Genomic DNA, 13897 nt, shown 5'->3' on the forward strand with positions numbered 1-13897 from the left:
TTCACAGTTTGCCCACACTGCTTGAGGCAGCCGTCCTAGGAAGGCACAGAAAGGCTGCAGTATGCTTTTGTTAAGGTTTAATGGCAAGAAGATGTACTACTTACTGCAGTGTTGCCTATATTCTCACCTAGGTTGCTTCACTGGGTCATTGTATAACTGTTGAATGCTATGGAAGAGAGGATCCATCCTAGTGAGACTCACAAGACCTGCAAAATGGGAACATGGGAGGTGGAAGAACAGTTATCCATAGCAACCCTTGGAAACAAAGATAGAGGTGAAGACAAATACAGGCTAATTATAAATATCCATTTCTGATCTATATACAGCCTAGTAACACGTACAGTGAAATTTATTACAGGAAATAATTTATGCTTGCACAGTGGAAAAATGGTGGTATATATATTTAACAGCCTTTGCATTTAATTATCAGGCAAGTTTCTAAACAAAGCTCAAACCTGACCCAGCTCTCTGGTGTGATTGAACTAAGACAAAACCACGTACCAGAGATCTCAAGAAAATGGTTTATTTCTCTCCAGGCTTAACATCTTAATCTAATTATGAAACTTATTTTGCCTTTCTAAAGTACATGTTTGGATAGGTAATTCTAAATACACTTCATCTGTCTTATTCAGGTAGTGGCCATTACACTTGGCATATAATAGTTGTAGTGTTCTTAAGGATTAGTAATAGACTAAAATAAACACAGCACCGATAACTATTGAATTTGCACATATTTTGAGAAACAAAGCCTGACTTCACTAATGTCTTACAAGATCACCTGATGCAAATAAATCTGCATTATCTAGTTTACAAACATTTTGGACCAAAACCTCAAAGATAACATCTGTTATCATTGCTTGAAGGGAAATCGGATGACCTTTCTTAAACCATTACATGTATACAGTATATTAACTCCTAAGGCCTGTCTAGTCTTCAGAGACTGAGTTTTGCTGTGATGGTATCATTCCTCTTCCCAAAGTTGTGTCATCATGTTTGCAGCATTGCAGAACAACGTGCTTCGGGTTAGTTTGGCTTGTATGTTGCAATACTGCCATATTACTGATGTCATGGCAGTCTGATGTCTCATGAACACACAAATTGCATAGAAGGAACCTCAGATGTGGCATTTCCTCCAACAAGCTCTGCCTCTCATTATCAGTTTTATGCAACTCCAAGCTAAGCACTTGTAGTACTTCTAGTTCCACGCTTATTGGCCACTTACTGCTTAATTCCAGCAATGTGTGAGAGCTGGTATAAAAAGCATACAGGTTGCTTTACCAAAGTAGCTAACTCTGCACTGGTAGAGTATGGTTATTGAGGATCAATCAAGAGGTAGGAGCAATATGTAACAGACTTCTGTAGGGCTCCTACCCAGAGGAAGAGATGAGGTAAGTCTCTTAGAAGTGAATAAGCAAAGTTGGCAGAGGTTCCAACATAATTTTGCAGGGGCAATGGAACTTTTCTGGTTAGGAAGGGATTTTCCCTGATCTGAAGGGGTAGAAAAATGCTTATGCCTGATGTAAAGGAATGTATTGTTTCCTCCGTAATGGCTTGGATTCCTCTGTTCTGTTTGTTTTATGTAAGTAAAAGATTTTCTGGGTTTGTTTGTTTTGTTTTTTTAATTAAAGCAGTTGTTGGAGTGTTTTATCTAGCCTAGAGGAAAATCAGATCATCCTGTATCTGACATGGAATGAAAACACAGTAGCTGTGCCCAGAAGATAATCTTGAAGCTCCTTATAAAATGGCTGGGAGAGAAGGGTGGAAGTTTACTAACAGTTTATCAGACCCTGAGGCAACAGCAGTAATTCTCCTTGGCAGAAGCGCTATAGAGATTCACCTTGCCAGCAATTGAAGCAGTAGGAATTGAGACTCCAAAGCAGCAAGAAGACAGTGGCAATCCTTGCTACTTATTCCCATCTCTTGAGAACCAAAGACCACAGTAAAAGCAGTTGTATAAAACCTTGTGCAATGGTCCACTGAATCTAGGCCTGAAGATGACCTAAAAGTTCTTTCTAAGGAGCCTTGAGCAGTTGACTGGAGTATAAAAGTGGCTTTGTTGCAAGTGGGGCCCCACTGGTATAAGTGGGTCCTGCAAGTGGGCAAGGAAATGATTTGAATCTTGGTTGTAATCTAGATCTTGATTTACTATGGGCATCCATACCTGTGGATGGGAGAATGGAAACCTGCTGAAAAGAACTGCCCTGCACTGATGGGACCTGTCAGCTTTTTTGCTCTGTCCTCTGTTAATAAGGACTTCGTTGAACTGGACCAGAGAGGACAGTGTAGTCTTTGGGTGCAGATTTAAGCTTTTAAAGTCCACAATGGTCCTTATGAAATGAAATCGTAGCACTGAGCTCTGCTGCACTGTAGACAGTGGCCACAAGATTCCTGAAAACACCCTCTGGAGCTGGAACTGAAGGAAACCAAGCTCAGTCTTGATGTCTGAATTTGAATGTCTAAAACAGCAATAAAATGTTATGTTTTATTTATATATATCAAAAATATATAAGTAATAAATATATATATATTGCTTATATCCTATCTGCAATATGGGAGGTCACATAAGCTTCTGTGATCTCTTTCCTATGGGTTACAAGAAGAAAGGCAACCCTTGGGGTACACCAGTTCTCTTCCAGGGCAGAACAAGGGGCTGCAAATCAGTGCAATCCAGTCCAGTCTTGAGTGAGAAAGTGAGGTTTCTTTTCTTTTCCTAGGTTTCCTTTGTTAAAAGTTCATGCAATGGAGTTTGTTGTTGATGTGCAATTCTTAAAGTTTGGTCTGAATGAGTAATAGCTGCTGTCACTTTTGCTCATGGAAACCAAATTCTCTCCTAAATGACAGTTACTGCAATTCTGGAGTTTTGGAGAACTTCAACATCCTTCCTGAAGAGATGGTACAAGACTGACATTAAGTTATTGACATGGCAGGTATACTGCAGAGAGATACCAGTTCAGCTCTCTTACAAGGAAAACAGATCTCTTCAGAGAGAATGTATCCTTTGTACAGCAGGCAGAAGCTAGACAGCTAGTTCTGATGCATGTTCATGATCACGCTGAAGAGAAACTGCATTAGTTAACATCATGGCTACTCACATTTGCTGTGCAGAAATCACTTCTAGATTCTCTGTGACTTGGAAACACAGGAAAAAGCAAATTTTCTAGTTAATCTTATAGCAGATGATGCAGTCTACCTATGTTAGGTGCTAACACTGACCAGGGTGTACTCTTCTATGCTGATTTCCAGAAGCTGAATACATCAGCTTAAATGTGATAAACATAGCATATGTATATCCAGTCCCTTGTCTTCATGTATTAGAAGGGTGGCGAAAGCCTAGCACACATTAGTATTTTAGCATGAACCTTTAGAACAAGTCTTCCAATGAAGGTGTGGTTATTACAATCTTTAAAAAATAAAAGCAGGCTCTATCACAATGTTCTTTAAGAAGGATTTGCCCATCTTTCCCAGACCTTGGTTGCGAATTAGCCACATTAACCTTCTGTTTGAGCTAAAAGGAGTTTTGGCCTCTGTTTTAGACTTACAGATGTTGTCAGTTTGTTATTGTAAGCTTTGACATGGTGACCTACCTCATTTCATAAGCTGCATACCAAACTAGTGGGTAGTAATCATTGAATCATCTGTGGTGGTAGTCTCTTCCCATTATACCGGGAGGCTGCTGAATTCAATGAGCACCAAGTTTTACGGTATACCTTGGAGGCTTGGACAACTCAAACTCTCTGAACTGAAGAACATCAAAGGCACTTCTAATCAAGTAAACTCTTTCGTAAGATACACTAGCAGACAGCTCAGAGAATATAGCAGTCAGCTGCCTTCTCAGAGATCAGTCTTTGTAAGTTTTAGTGCATCCTGTATTCTAAAGCCTGAGTTTCTTTGTAGAGCTTATTTTTCTATGGGTACTTTTGAATGGGGTTTCAAGGCAGTATTGTTGGAAGACTGAAAATGCATCGCAAGGTATCTGAACTGGATTTTTATTTGAACAATAGGTTACTAATTTCATAATGAGAATGACCTACATTTAACTATTCTCTTGAAGCTTCACTTTCAATAGACCATGCATTTGCAAACTGTAAGGCATCAAGCTCCTGGGACTCATTTAATTTCAGGTGTTTATAATATACCACCATCCTAGTAATGTGTCTTCTCAGCAGCAGAGCTACATCTCTGATTTCACTTGCCATTGCCCCTGAGGGTACAAGGAAGCAGGCTGTCTGCTCTGGGAGAACAGTACTGAGAAGCTGGGGTTCCCAGGGCTTAAGCAGTGTCCTGGCAGGAGAAATGGTGATGGGCCGATACAAAAATGATGGATGGATGCAAACAGTTTCTCAGGAGAGTCTACCAGAGACTGCATGGTAGAAGGAGGCTTTCCATGAAGTTCCTCTGCTCCAAATGAGGACAGCTGCAGAGCCAACTATTTTAGTATTTAATATTTGTTGTGGTTTAACCCCAGCCAGCAAGTAACCACACTGCTGCTCCCTCACCCCTACAGCAGGATAAGGGAAAGAAGTGAGAAAACTTGTGGTTTGAGATAAAGACAGTTTAATGGGACAGAAAAGGACAAAAATAATACTGATGATAATATTAATAATAATGACAAGGATAATAATAAAAGAATTAGAATATATAAAACAAGTGATGCACAATATAGTTGCTCACCGCTCACTGACCAGTGCCCAGCCAGTTCCTGAATAATGGCCCCTGGCCAGCTTTTCTTATGGTTTACATATGGAACACGATGTCACAAGGTATGGAATATCCCTTCAATCAGCTGGGGTCAGCTGTCCTGGCTGTGTGCCCTCCTAACTCCTTGTGCACCCCAGCCTACTCACTGGCAGAGCATGAAAAGTTGAAAAGTCCTTGAGTTAGTTTGAACTTAATAACAACTAAAACATTGGTGTGTTATCAGCATTATTCTCCTACTAAATATAAAACACAGCACTCTAGCAGCTACTAGGAAGAAAATTAACTCTATCCCAGCCAAAACCAGGATAGTATTTCATATTTAAAACCAAGCTTAATATTTAAAGGGGAGCTGGTTTAAAAGCTGTAATGAAAGACAGTTGTGGTAGTTACTTATCTAAGGTGTAAGGGAATCAGTTGGCATGAGGTTAGTCTCACTGTGTTCAGCGGATGGTATTATCCCATAAGCATTGCACATGTTGATCTGCACCTTTTAATAAAACAAGACTATATTTATATTAAGTATAAGATGAAGATGTTAGGCAATATCCAGAGGGGCACCTTCTAGGGAAATTCATTCATCTTCTCTAAATCCTAGCAATGTCTATCCTGAAAAGTAACTTTTCATAATAGTTGAGGGGCCTATTATGTGATAGGTCCTGTTGTATATACTGGATCCTAACATAAAGTGGGTTTTAGCGATGACTAAAATTGGTTGAATTTGGTCTGAATTCATGCAACGCAGCCAAGCTGACACAGATAATAACTAACTTAGGTTAAACTGTAAATCGTGTTTCTCATCCTTAGCAGATGAACTACCAGGAATGCAGGACAATTATTGAGTTTCTTCTTATTTCAGCTATTTTACTTAAGCATTTGGGGTGTCTTTGACATACACATGTTCTAAACATTTCTTTGATAGTGTTTGCTCCTCAAATACTGACTCCAAAAGGGTCAGTCCCTCTTACAGTTCTACTGCTAGTTGTCACAGTGTTACATTTATCCTGGATTTATGAAGGTACACTGACAATAGCTGACTTACTTACACACAAAAGGTATTAGGGTTTCTACACAGTCAGAATGAGATTCGAGTGCTGAGCTGTCACTTACTTTGAAGTGACTAAAAACATTTACTGGCCACATGAGATGTCCAGCAAATATTGTACGTAGTGTCAGCCTTCAGGGCAAGTCTTTCTGTGTGCAGACTGCAGAGAGATAAAGTGGTCTTTAATGTACATCATACTATCTCTAATTTTAATTATTAAGAGTATTTTAATGATGATTTTAATGATAACCACTACTGAAATGAGGTGTTGTGGTTGAGAGTCATGGATGACTGTTACAAATAATAGTGTCTCAGGTCTAATGATCTAATCTGAAACTCAATTTATGAGGTTCCTTTGTCAAATTAAAGGGATCTAAAAAAGAAACAGAACAAACCAACACTTCTAAAATGGAACCTGTGAAAAAAAGGAGTATTTTTATAGCTTTTGTCTTAGGACATCTTTCCTTCAAAAGAGGCTGACTGCATAATAGCACTGTGAAAGGCAGATAATTGCTACTTCAGCAATAGAGGAATGCTTGAAACTCCTTCCTCTCTGTGATTTAGCCAGTAGCTGAAACAGATTAATTCTCTACGTTAATGTTTCTTTTGGACTCCGTTTGGCTGACTTCAGTTTTGCCAACCCCCAAAATTAATATTTGGGAGACTTCCCTCTTTTTGCCCTTAAATAAATCATTGTTTGTGAGTTTTGTTCTCTTTTCTGCCTCCTTTTAACTTCTGCCGCACTCAGAGCTCAGGGACAATGATAGGTGCAGTAACACCTGCCAGGTTAGAGCAGGGAATGCTTTCAACCACTGCTGTCAGAGTTCCCTCTCCTCAAAAAGCCAAAAGCCAGCCGGATTTTGAGATGGGCAATAATCAATTGTGTAGGGTGAAGGAGATAGGCCAGTTGCAGTATCACGTAGGAAAACAGAAATCTTAGCTCATGAACCAGAAGTATACTTCACTAATACTGCCCTGCACCCAGGACTACATCCAGGCTTAGAAGGAAGACACATTTTGGGTAGAGGCTGGTTCTTCCAGCAGGGTCCCATACCCATGCCAATGCTTCCTGCTGTGAGAATGGGTGAAGAGCACTCTGCATATGAGCTGCCCTGCACAATTAATGGGGGACTACCATATTCTTTTTCCTGTCTTTGCAATGAGTGTGGACAAGTGGTTGCTGACAATCCATAAGGATGTAAAAGTGCTCTTCCCTTTAGAGCACCTATATCGTGAAACACAAAATAAAGATCTTATAACATTATCTGAATAATGAGAAAAACAGTAGTAGTAGAATAAAAGCCATGGCTTGCCTTGCTGTTATAAGGTAGGCTGCAGCCTGCAGTAGCTTGAGGAAATGACCACCATGTCATCATGATGTGCTGAGACAAAGCGGATGGAAATTTTTCTATCAAGTAAGAAAACAGCTTGCTATTTGTAGTAGTGCTTAAAGCAAATGCATGCAAACACTTGCTCATCTGAACTGTGAAATGAATACATTACAGTTAGCCTCTGAGATTCAGTACTGAGCTCTTCCCAGTATTTAAGATGAAGACACAGATTTACTAACACCAGAGTGCTGAGCAGGAAGTAGCACACCTAAATGTCACCTGAGTGTCTGGGCTGTGAGCCTTCTTTTCCACTGGTTCACTAATGTTTGGGCATCTTTTCCATCCACAGAGGATTGCAAGCAGGAGTATACAGGTTTTTGAGTATACAGTGATTATCAATTAGTGAAAGCACACACATGAGAGCTAGGTTCAGTGTGCCTAGCATGCAAGCCCCAGCACCCCAGGGTGACATGTTCTTGTTGGCCACACAGTTGTCAGTCATGTGGGAAAACACCAGTCATTGTTGCTCTTTGGAGCAGGCTAATCCTCTGTCTTAATTAGTTGCTGTCTTCTACCTTCTGTCTTTTTTTCTCAGTTTTCTAACTTTCTCATTAGTGGTTTCTCTTGAGGCCTTGAGTTAATAACTAATATGAGTCAACAATTCAATTTTTTGTTTGTGTGTGTGCTTTTCTTATCTTGCTTGGCTGCCTCACTGCCTGACAGCAATTTTCTTCGGTAAAGCCCCACATCCTAATTAATTAATTGGACCCTGGGCTGTGGGCTATTGTTATGATCTTTGGAGAGGACGTGGCATTTTAGCACAGCTATTCTCAAACTGTTAATGGTTTCTCCATTAGGGACTTGGGGAATACATCTCCGACTGAGGGAAAGTGGCCCATCCCTAGGGAGCTGCTGAGAGATGAGTAGAGAAGGGAGGAAAGCAAGAAGATGGTTTGGGAACATAGCCAGGAGGTGAAGAAGTGCTTAAAAGGTTCTCTCTGGGTGAAGTGACAGGCAGGACCAAGAAGTGTGACTTAGGCAACCCATGGATTTTGAGAGCTGTTGATAAAAGCTGCCTTCTCTTGTTCTCTCTGGTCTGGGTGTCCCTGCTGAGGGGTATTGGTTTGGCTTGCAGCAGGTACAGACTTCTGCTTCTTTTCTCAGCCTGGCTGTTAGGAGCACTTTCACTCCTTTCTCTCTCTGCCCTCTCCTTGCCATGTCCCCTGCTGAGCTTGAGCCAGCACCCCCCCTGCACCTATGTAAACCAAAAGCAACTCTTACGTGGGAAGTACACCCAAAATCCAGAACCTGCTTATGGTGAGGGGGATGTAGAAAAGGAATCTGAGGACTGCTGGCTCAGTGCATCTTCTCCCACACTGCTGAGGAGGAAGTGGCACTTCTCTGCATCCCAAAATAGCATGGCAACATTTGAATGCCCAAATGGCACTGTGCACATATATGACAGGGGTTTCTCCTTTGCACAGGAAATACCACTGTAGTGGCCAAGTCATGCCAGTACGTGGCTGGCTCCTAGAGGAAGAGCTGGGGAACCTGTAGGGACAGATGTTCACTCTGAAGAAGTCACAGGTAGCACCCATCCATCTTCTCTGGCCTTTCTAGGCAGTTGTCCAGCCTGTCAGTCCTGCCTAGCAGTGACCTAGGTGTAAATATTTCAGTGCACTGTGGTTGATAAGCTCCCACTGTCCTTTGGGGTGGTGCTCAGAGGTGCTCCCTCCATTAGAGGGGGCCTTAGGTCCACCTCCTGTCATCAAGTCATCCTCCATACAAAACCTAATAGCTGGGAAACCTGTCAGGTTCCTCTCCTTCTCTGGAGTTCCCTCTCTGCTGTTCTTTTGGTGGGCTTTTGTTCTTGGTTGGTTTTTTTTTATCAAACTTCAAACTCTTCACCTGTTCTACTCTTCCAAATATTTTCTGGTTGCTTATCTAGGTTCCAATGAATGTTTTTGAAGGGGTGAAACTCTGTGTTTTCTATCTCCTTTCTAGTAAGACAGTTAAATACTACTGCAGTAGGTTTCTTACACTGAAATGAAGTGTGGGAGAAATGGGAGATCAAAACAGTTTCTTGAGCTTTTATACAACAGTAATCATTAACTTTGACCTCCTACCTATATGCTAGAATTGAATGTACAGAGCCCTTGCTATGAAACTACTTTTCTTCAATTGCAAACTGAACCAGCAACTTAACTATAGCATGCATATTTTTATACTTGGTTAATTTGGCAGTCTGGCCAGTTTAGATGGCCCATGCTGATTAAACACAAAGTATGTTTAAAACAATGGTTCAGACAACAAATGGCCAAATTCAGGCTTCCCATGCAATTTTAATATCGCCCTCTAGTGAAAGCATATGCTGATACAGCAATATTGTATCATAAAGCTGTGAACCACTGTATCCTTATGGGAAAGGTAGAAGTCAGGAAGGAGATTACTGTGAGCCAGAGAAAGGTAATCATGTGCCTTAGAATAATCCAGTTTAGGTTTTAACATCTAAAATGTATTGAGAAACTTAAACAGGTATGAAATGACAGAAAATTCTAGTACACGCACTTAGTAAATCATTGCTTCAGTGAGATAAAAACGTTTACTAGCTTCATATTTCATTGTTTCTGGATGCTGATCTGCGCCTGTGATTCCAAGACATCTACTGTTACCATCTGCCTAGCTGGGTATGTATTTAAATAGTTGGTTAGACTGTGATGATTCTCTTTCCCCATTTCTGTGCTGTATCTTTCTCTAATGTCATTGACATTCTTGGGAAGAGTAGAGAAAAACAATGTTGTTATCACCTTTGAAAAAGAGAGATTAGAGTTTTTGCCTGACACACCATGGAAAACTGGTTAGTGAAATACAGAGTATGCTTTCTTGTAATGCTTTCTCTTTTCAGCATCTCTGCACGTTCCTCCCACAATGTGGAGCTCTCTCATCAGTGAAATGGGAAGATGGGCTGGTAAATCCTAAGCTTGTACTGGAGAGCAGCACTATGTTAAACTCTTGGGTGGTAGGCCATCATTTTGGATGGAAGGATGATTATTAAAGAGGAGAGCATCATTGCATCAGAGTATCATTATATCAGAGCATAGATTAACACTTTTCTTCTAATGCCTTAAATGTTTTTCTATTGATTTAGTGAAGGAGATGTAATGTTTAAGATAAGCAGTCAGCTGCAAACCATCAGGTGAATACTTCCGGCTCTCAAGGTTGCAGCCCTTGGTTCCCAGGGTCCCTTTCCTTTCCTTGCCCAACACTGAGCTGGATTTTTATAAATTATGGCTCACTCAAGGGCAAGACGTTGGAAAGCTCAGAAGCTCAAATATACAGTCAGCTCTTATGAAATATGCAAAAGCCAGGGATGCATAGCTGAAAGTAACACTTTCTGTTTCTTTCAGAGACACAACTGATTTGAAATCCTCTGCAGCTAAGGCAACAGCTGACTCCAAACCCTGACAAATCTCATTCATAAGCTATTTCAGAATACTTAGGCCAGTGGCTGTCTTTGTACTACAGGGTTTACTGTACCTGCATAGACTGATTATACCAGTGTGTAGGTTTCTCCCCTCCTTCATGGCAACGGAGGGAAAAGGTGCTGAAAAATTTTGGCTGTTGTACAAGTCTTGATATATTTAATCTGTGCTACGTGGGTACAAAAATGGGGAACACTAGTATGAGTATGAAGTAGTATCCCTGTGACAGAATTATTTTTAACTTGCCTATGCTTCAACATGGAACTATTGCATGTTGTATACCTATGAAGAAGTCATGTCAGTGGGCAACAGGGAGAAAAGCTGCCTCTTTACCTCCTCCCCAGCTGCTGAGCTTTGGTCATGATACACTTTTTTGGCAGGGAGGCAGGAGAGACCCCATGGTCCAAAGGACACATTTTTCAGGTCCTTTTAACATGGCTGCCCCAGCAGATCTGAGGCTAGCTGATCTTGCTCCACTACACCAGGTTTACCCAGGAGCCCTTTGGCATGTTAACTTCAGGAAGAGGGACATTCAGCATTGTTTTTGGCTGACTCATGGTCTCTGGGCCACAGAGAAAGGTGTGGCCTCTAGACAGCCTGTGCATGGTCCTTCAGCCATGACATTCAACATCTTAATCCTGTGAATCTCCATATCAAAACACAATGCTACTTGTACCTACCATTTTATTTTAAGGAGTACCATTTATGTGAAGATAGTGGAGCCTACAGGTTGTTATTTATATTGCATGTAGACCAAGGCAATTGTGAGTTACATATTTTATGTTCAATTACCCTATTAATGCTTAATTTGGTAAGATTTATTCAAAGGATTTCTCATTCACTGGTAGTGGGGCATAGTTCAGATGGGGCATAAACCCTTAGATGTATCTGTGAGAAGGGAGAGGTCTGGAGGAGAACAAAGGACTTACTTGTTACTCTACTACTAAAAGAGTTTAAAGGCTTTACAATGCCTGCTGCCTCCTGGGGCTTTTGTTCTGTTTTCAAGGAGAGGCTGGATAGGCTGTTGCTCTTAAGCGGTACTTTTGTGAGCAATCTTTATGAAAACAGAAAGGAGTGTTTCTAATTCTACCACTCACTGTGTTAAGTGCTCACTAATGTGCAAGATGCTTATGATCTAGTCTATGCTAAAAAAAACCCTAATCAGCTATGCAGTCTTTCATGCAATTGTTAAGATGTTCACTAGGTAAACACTACACTTTCTTGTAACTTTGAATGAGGCATTTCAGCTCATAATTCTCATTTCTGGTCTCAACCCAAGGGAGTCAGAGTTGAAGGGTCATATTTTTTGATAGAGATTTCTGTACTGAGAATTTAGCTGTATGCAATATTACTGTGATGTAATTTCTGTGTTAAAGAAGACCTGTCTTTTTAAGGAGTTAAGGCTTAAGTTGTTAATGACATTGAGACCAAATCAAATATATATGCTTCCTTATAGTAGTAACCTATGTGCAAATATATGTATAGGCTGTTATTCCTAAAGCCTAAGGGGAAAAGATTTAAGGAAAGAAAGTGACAAGTGGGAATTCCCATTTGTTCAGGTTTCCTTCAGGCCCTTCCCTGAAGCTCAGAACATAGGCAGAAGAAAAGAGACAGGAGGCGAAAGGCAGGCAGGGTTAGATGACAATCATCCCATCTGTGCTCAAGGACTTTTTGCTGCCAGTAAATGTCGAAGCTGAATTCTCTCTGCAGCACTTGCTTGCCAGTTGAGAAGCAGGATTTGCAGGAGATTTGCTTTTAGTAAAGGAGCGGATGCTGCTGAGGAGAACGGACATGCTGTGACTGGCTAGATCTATCTATAGCAGAAGCTAAAAACAGCACAGGCAGGTGAGTCCCTGACAGCACAACATGGGGGAACCACGCTGTCTCAGAGAGCAGTCAGTTATGGCATGCTGCTACTTACTGGAAGGTGGAGTCAGCACATGTCTCTAATAGCCCTTTCCTCCCTTGGAAGAGTAAAGCTTGAGGATAATCCCTGCCAACACAGGCAAGAGTCCTTTTCCTCACAAGTAGTCTTGACACCCACCAAAAGCCAGTTCCTGTGAAATTATTGTATCAGTAGATGACTTGCAAATGAGATCTACCTGGGTCTGAGACATTAAGTAAAAACGGGGAAATGCTTGCTCCTTTTGTACCATTCCTTCCCCCCCCCCCCCCCCCCCCCCCAAATTCCAAGTACAAACAGAAGTTGATTTTATTTATTTTTTAATCCCCCTAGAATAATTATCTTCTTTTTTGGACTGTAAAAGGAGCTGGTTGTCTCTGAAAGGATGGAGGTAAAAAATGAACTCATCCAATGACATTAGCAAGCCTAATGTTGACAAAGCCACTGAATCATTTGTTTTCCTTCTCACAGTGGTACATATAAATCAATAATTATATTTTTTGGCTCAATCTCTAGTGTGATGAAGTAGGAGCAGTATCTGATGCTGTGGAAAATGCACTGCGTTATGGCAACAACTGTAAATTCAAGGAGCATGAACTGTGAACGAAATGCGACCACAGCTTTTGAAGAATCTGTGCCCAAGCCCTGTGGTGTCAGCCTGTCAGTGGTGCAGACACAAGGTCAGATTGACATTGATCCTAAGTAAAATAACAGGGGAAAAACTGATATAGCATTACATTACAAAATTTAAAAGAGGATTGATGTAAGATTTGGAAAACTTTCTTTTTAAGCAAAACAGTTTTTCATCTTTGCTGAGATGACAAATTTAATAGAAGTAATTGTATGTATTTAATAGACCTAGCTTTCTTAAGATATTAGACTTTGGTTTTGATCCAAAATTAGTTTTGTACAGCATTAGGCAAGTACATATCAGATGAAGTAGTTGTGGGGTAATTAAGTGATACTGAGATCATGAATATACACTAATACAGCTGTCATTGTGGAATCACCAAATACACACGCCCCAACGGGGCTCTGGACTATTACTAGTATGCAGACAACGAACCTTGCAGATGACACAGGGACAGGAAGAGTGCCCCACTCTCACCATGCAAAGAAACCTGCACTGTCACACAGCCTGGGTTTTGTCAATTTTGGCCTAAGAGCAAATTACCATTTGCAGAAGGAGGGTATGAGCTGAGGTAGAAGAGGAAGGGGAAGAGCATCCTTAAAAGCAGTTTGCTGTGAATAGGATTAGGCACCTTTGTGGACAAACACCTGAGTTTGCAATCTTGATATGCCAGAGCAAAGAGGACTTATGGAATTAAGTAATGTGACATGGAATAGGATCTCTGTATGATGGACTGTATACAGCATACTGAAATAGGACGGGTAGCTCTGTTCATAAGGTTTTAAAAGCACATTGAAAAGCTAGTGATGT

This window comes from Neopsephotus bourkii, unplaced genomic scaffold (assembly GCF_033783945.1).
Source record: "Neopsephotus bourkii isolate Nb327-2 ecotype Australia unplaced genomic scaffold, CSIRO-AGI_Nbou_v1 NB_1760, whole genome shotgun sequence".
NCBI lineage: Eukaryota > Metazoa > Chordata > Aves > Psittaciformes > Psittacidae > Neopsephotus > Neopsephotus bourkii.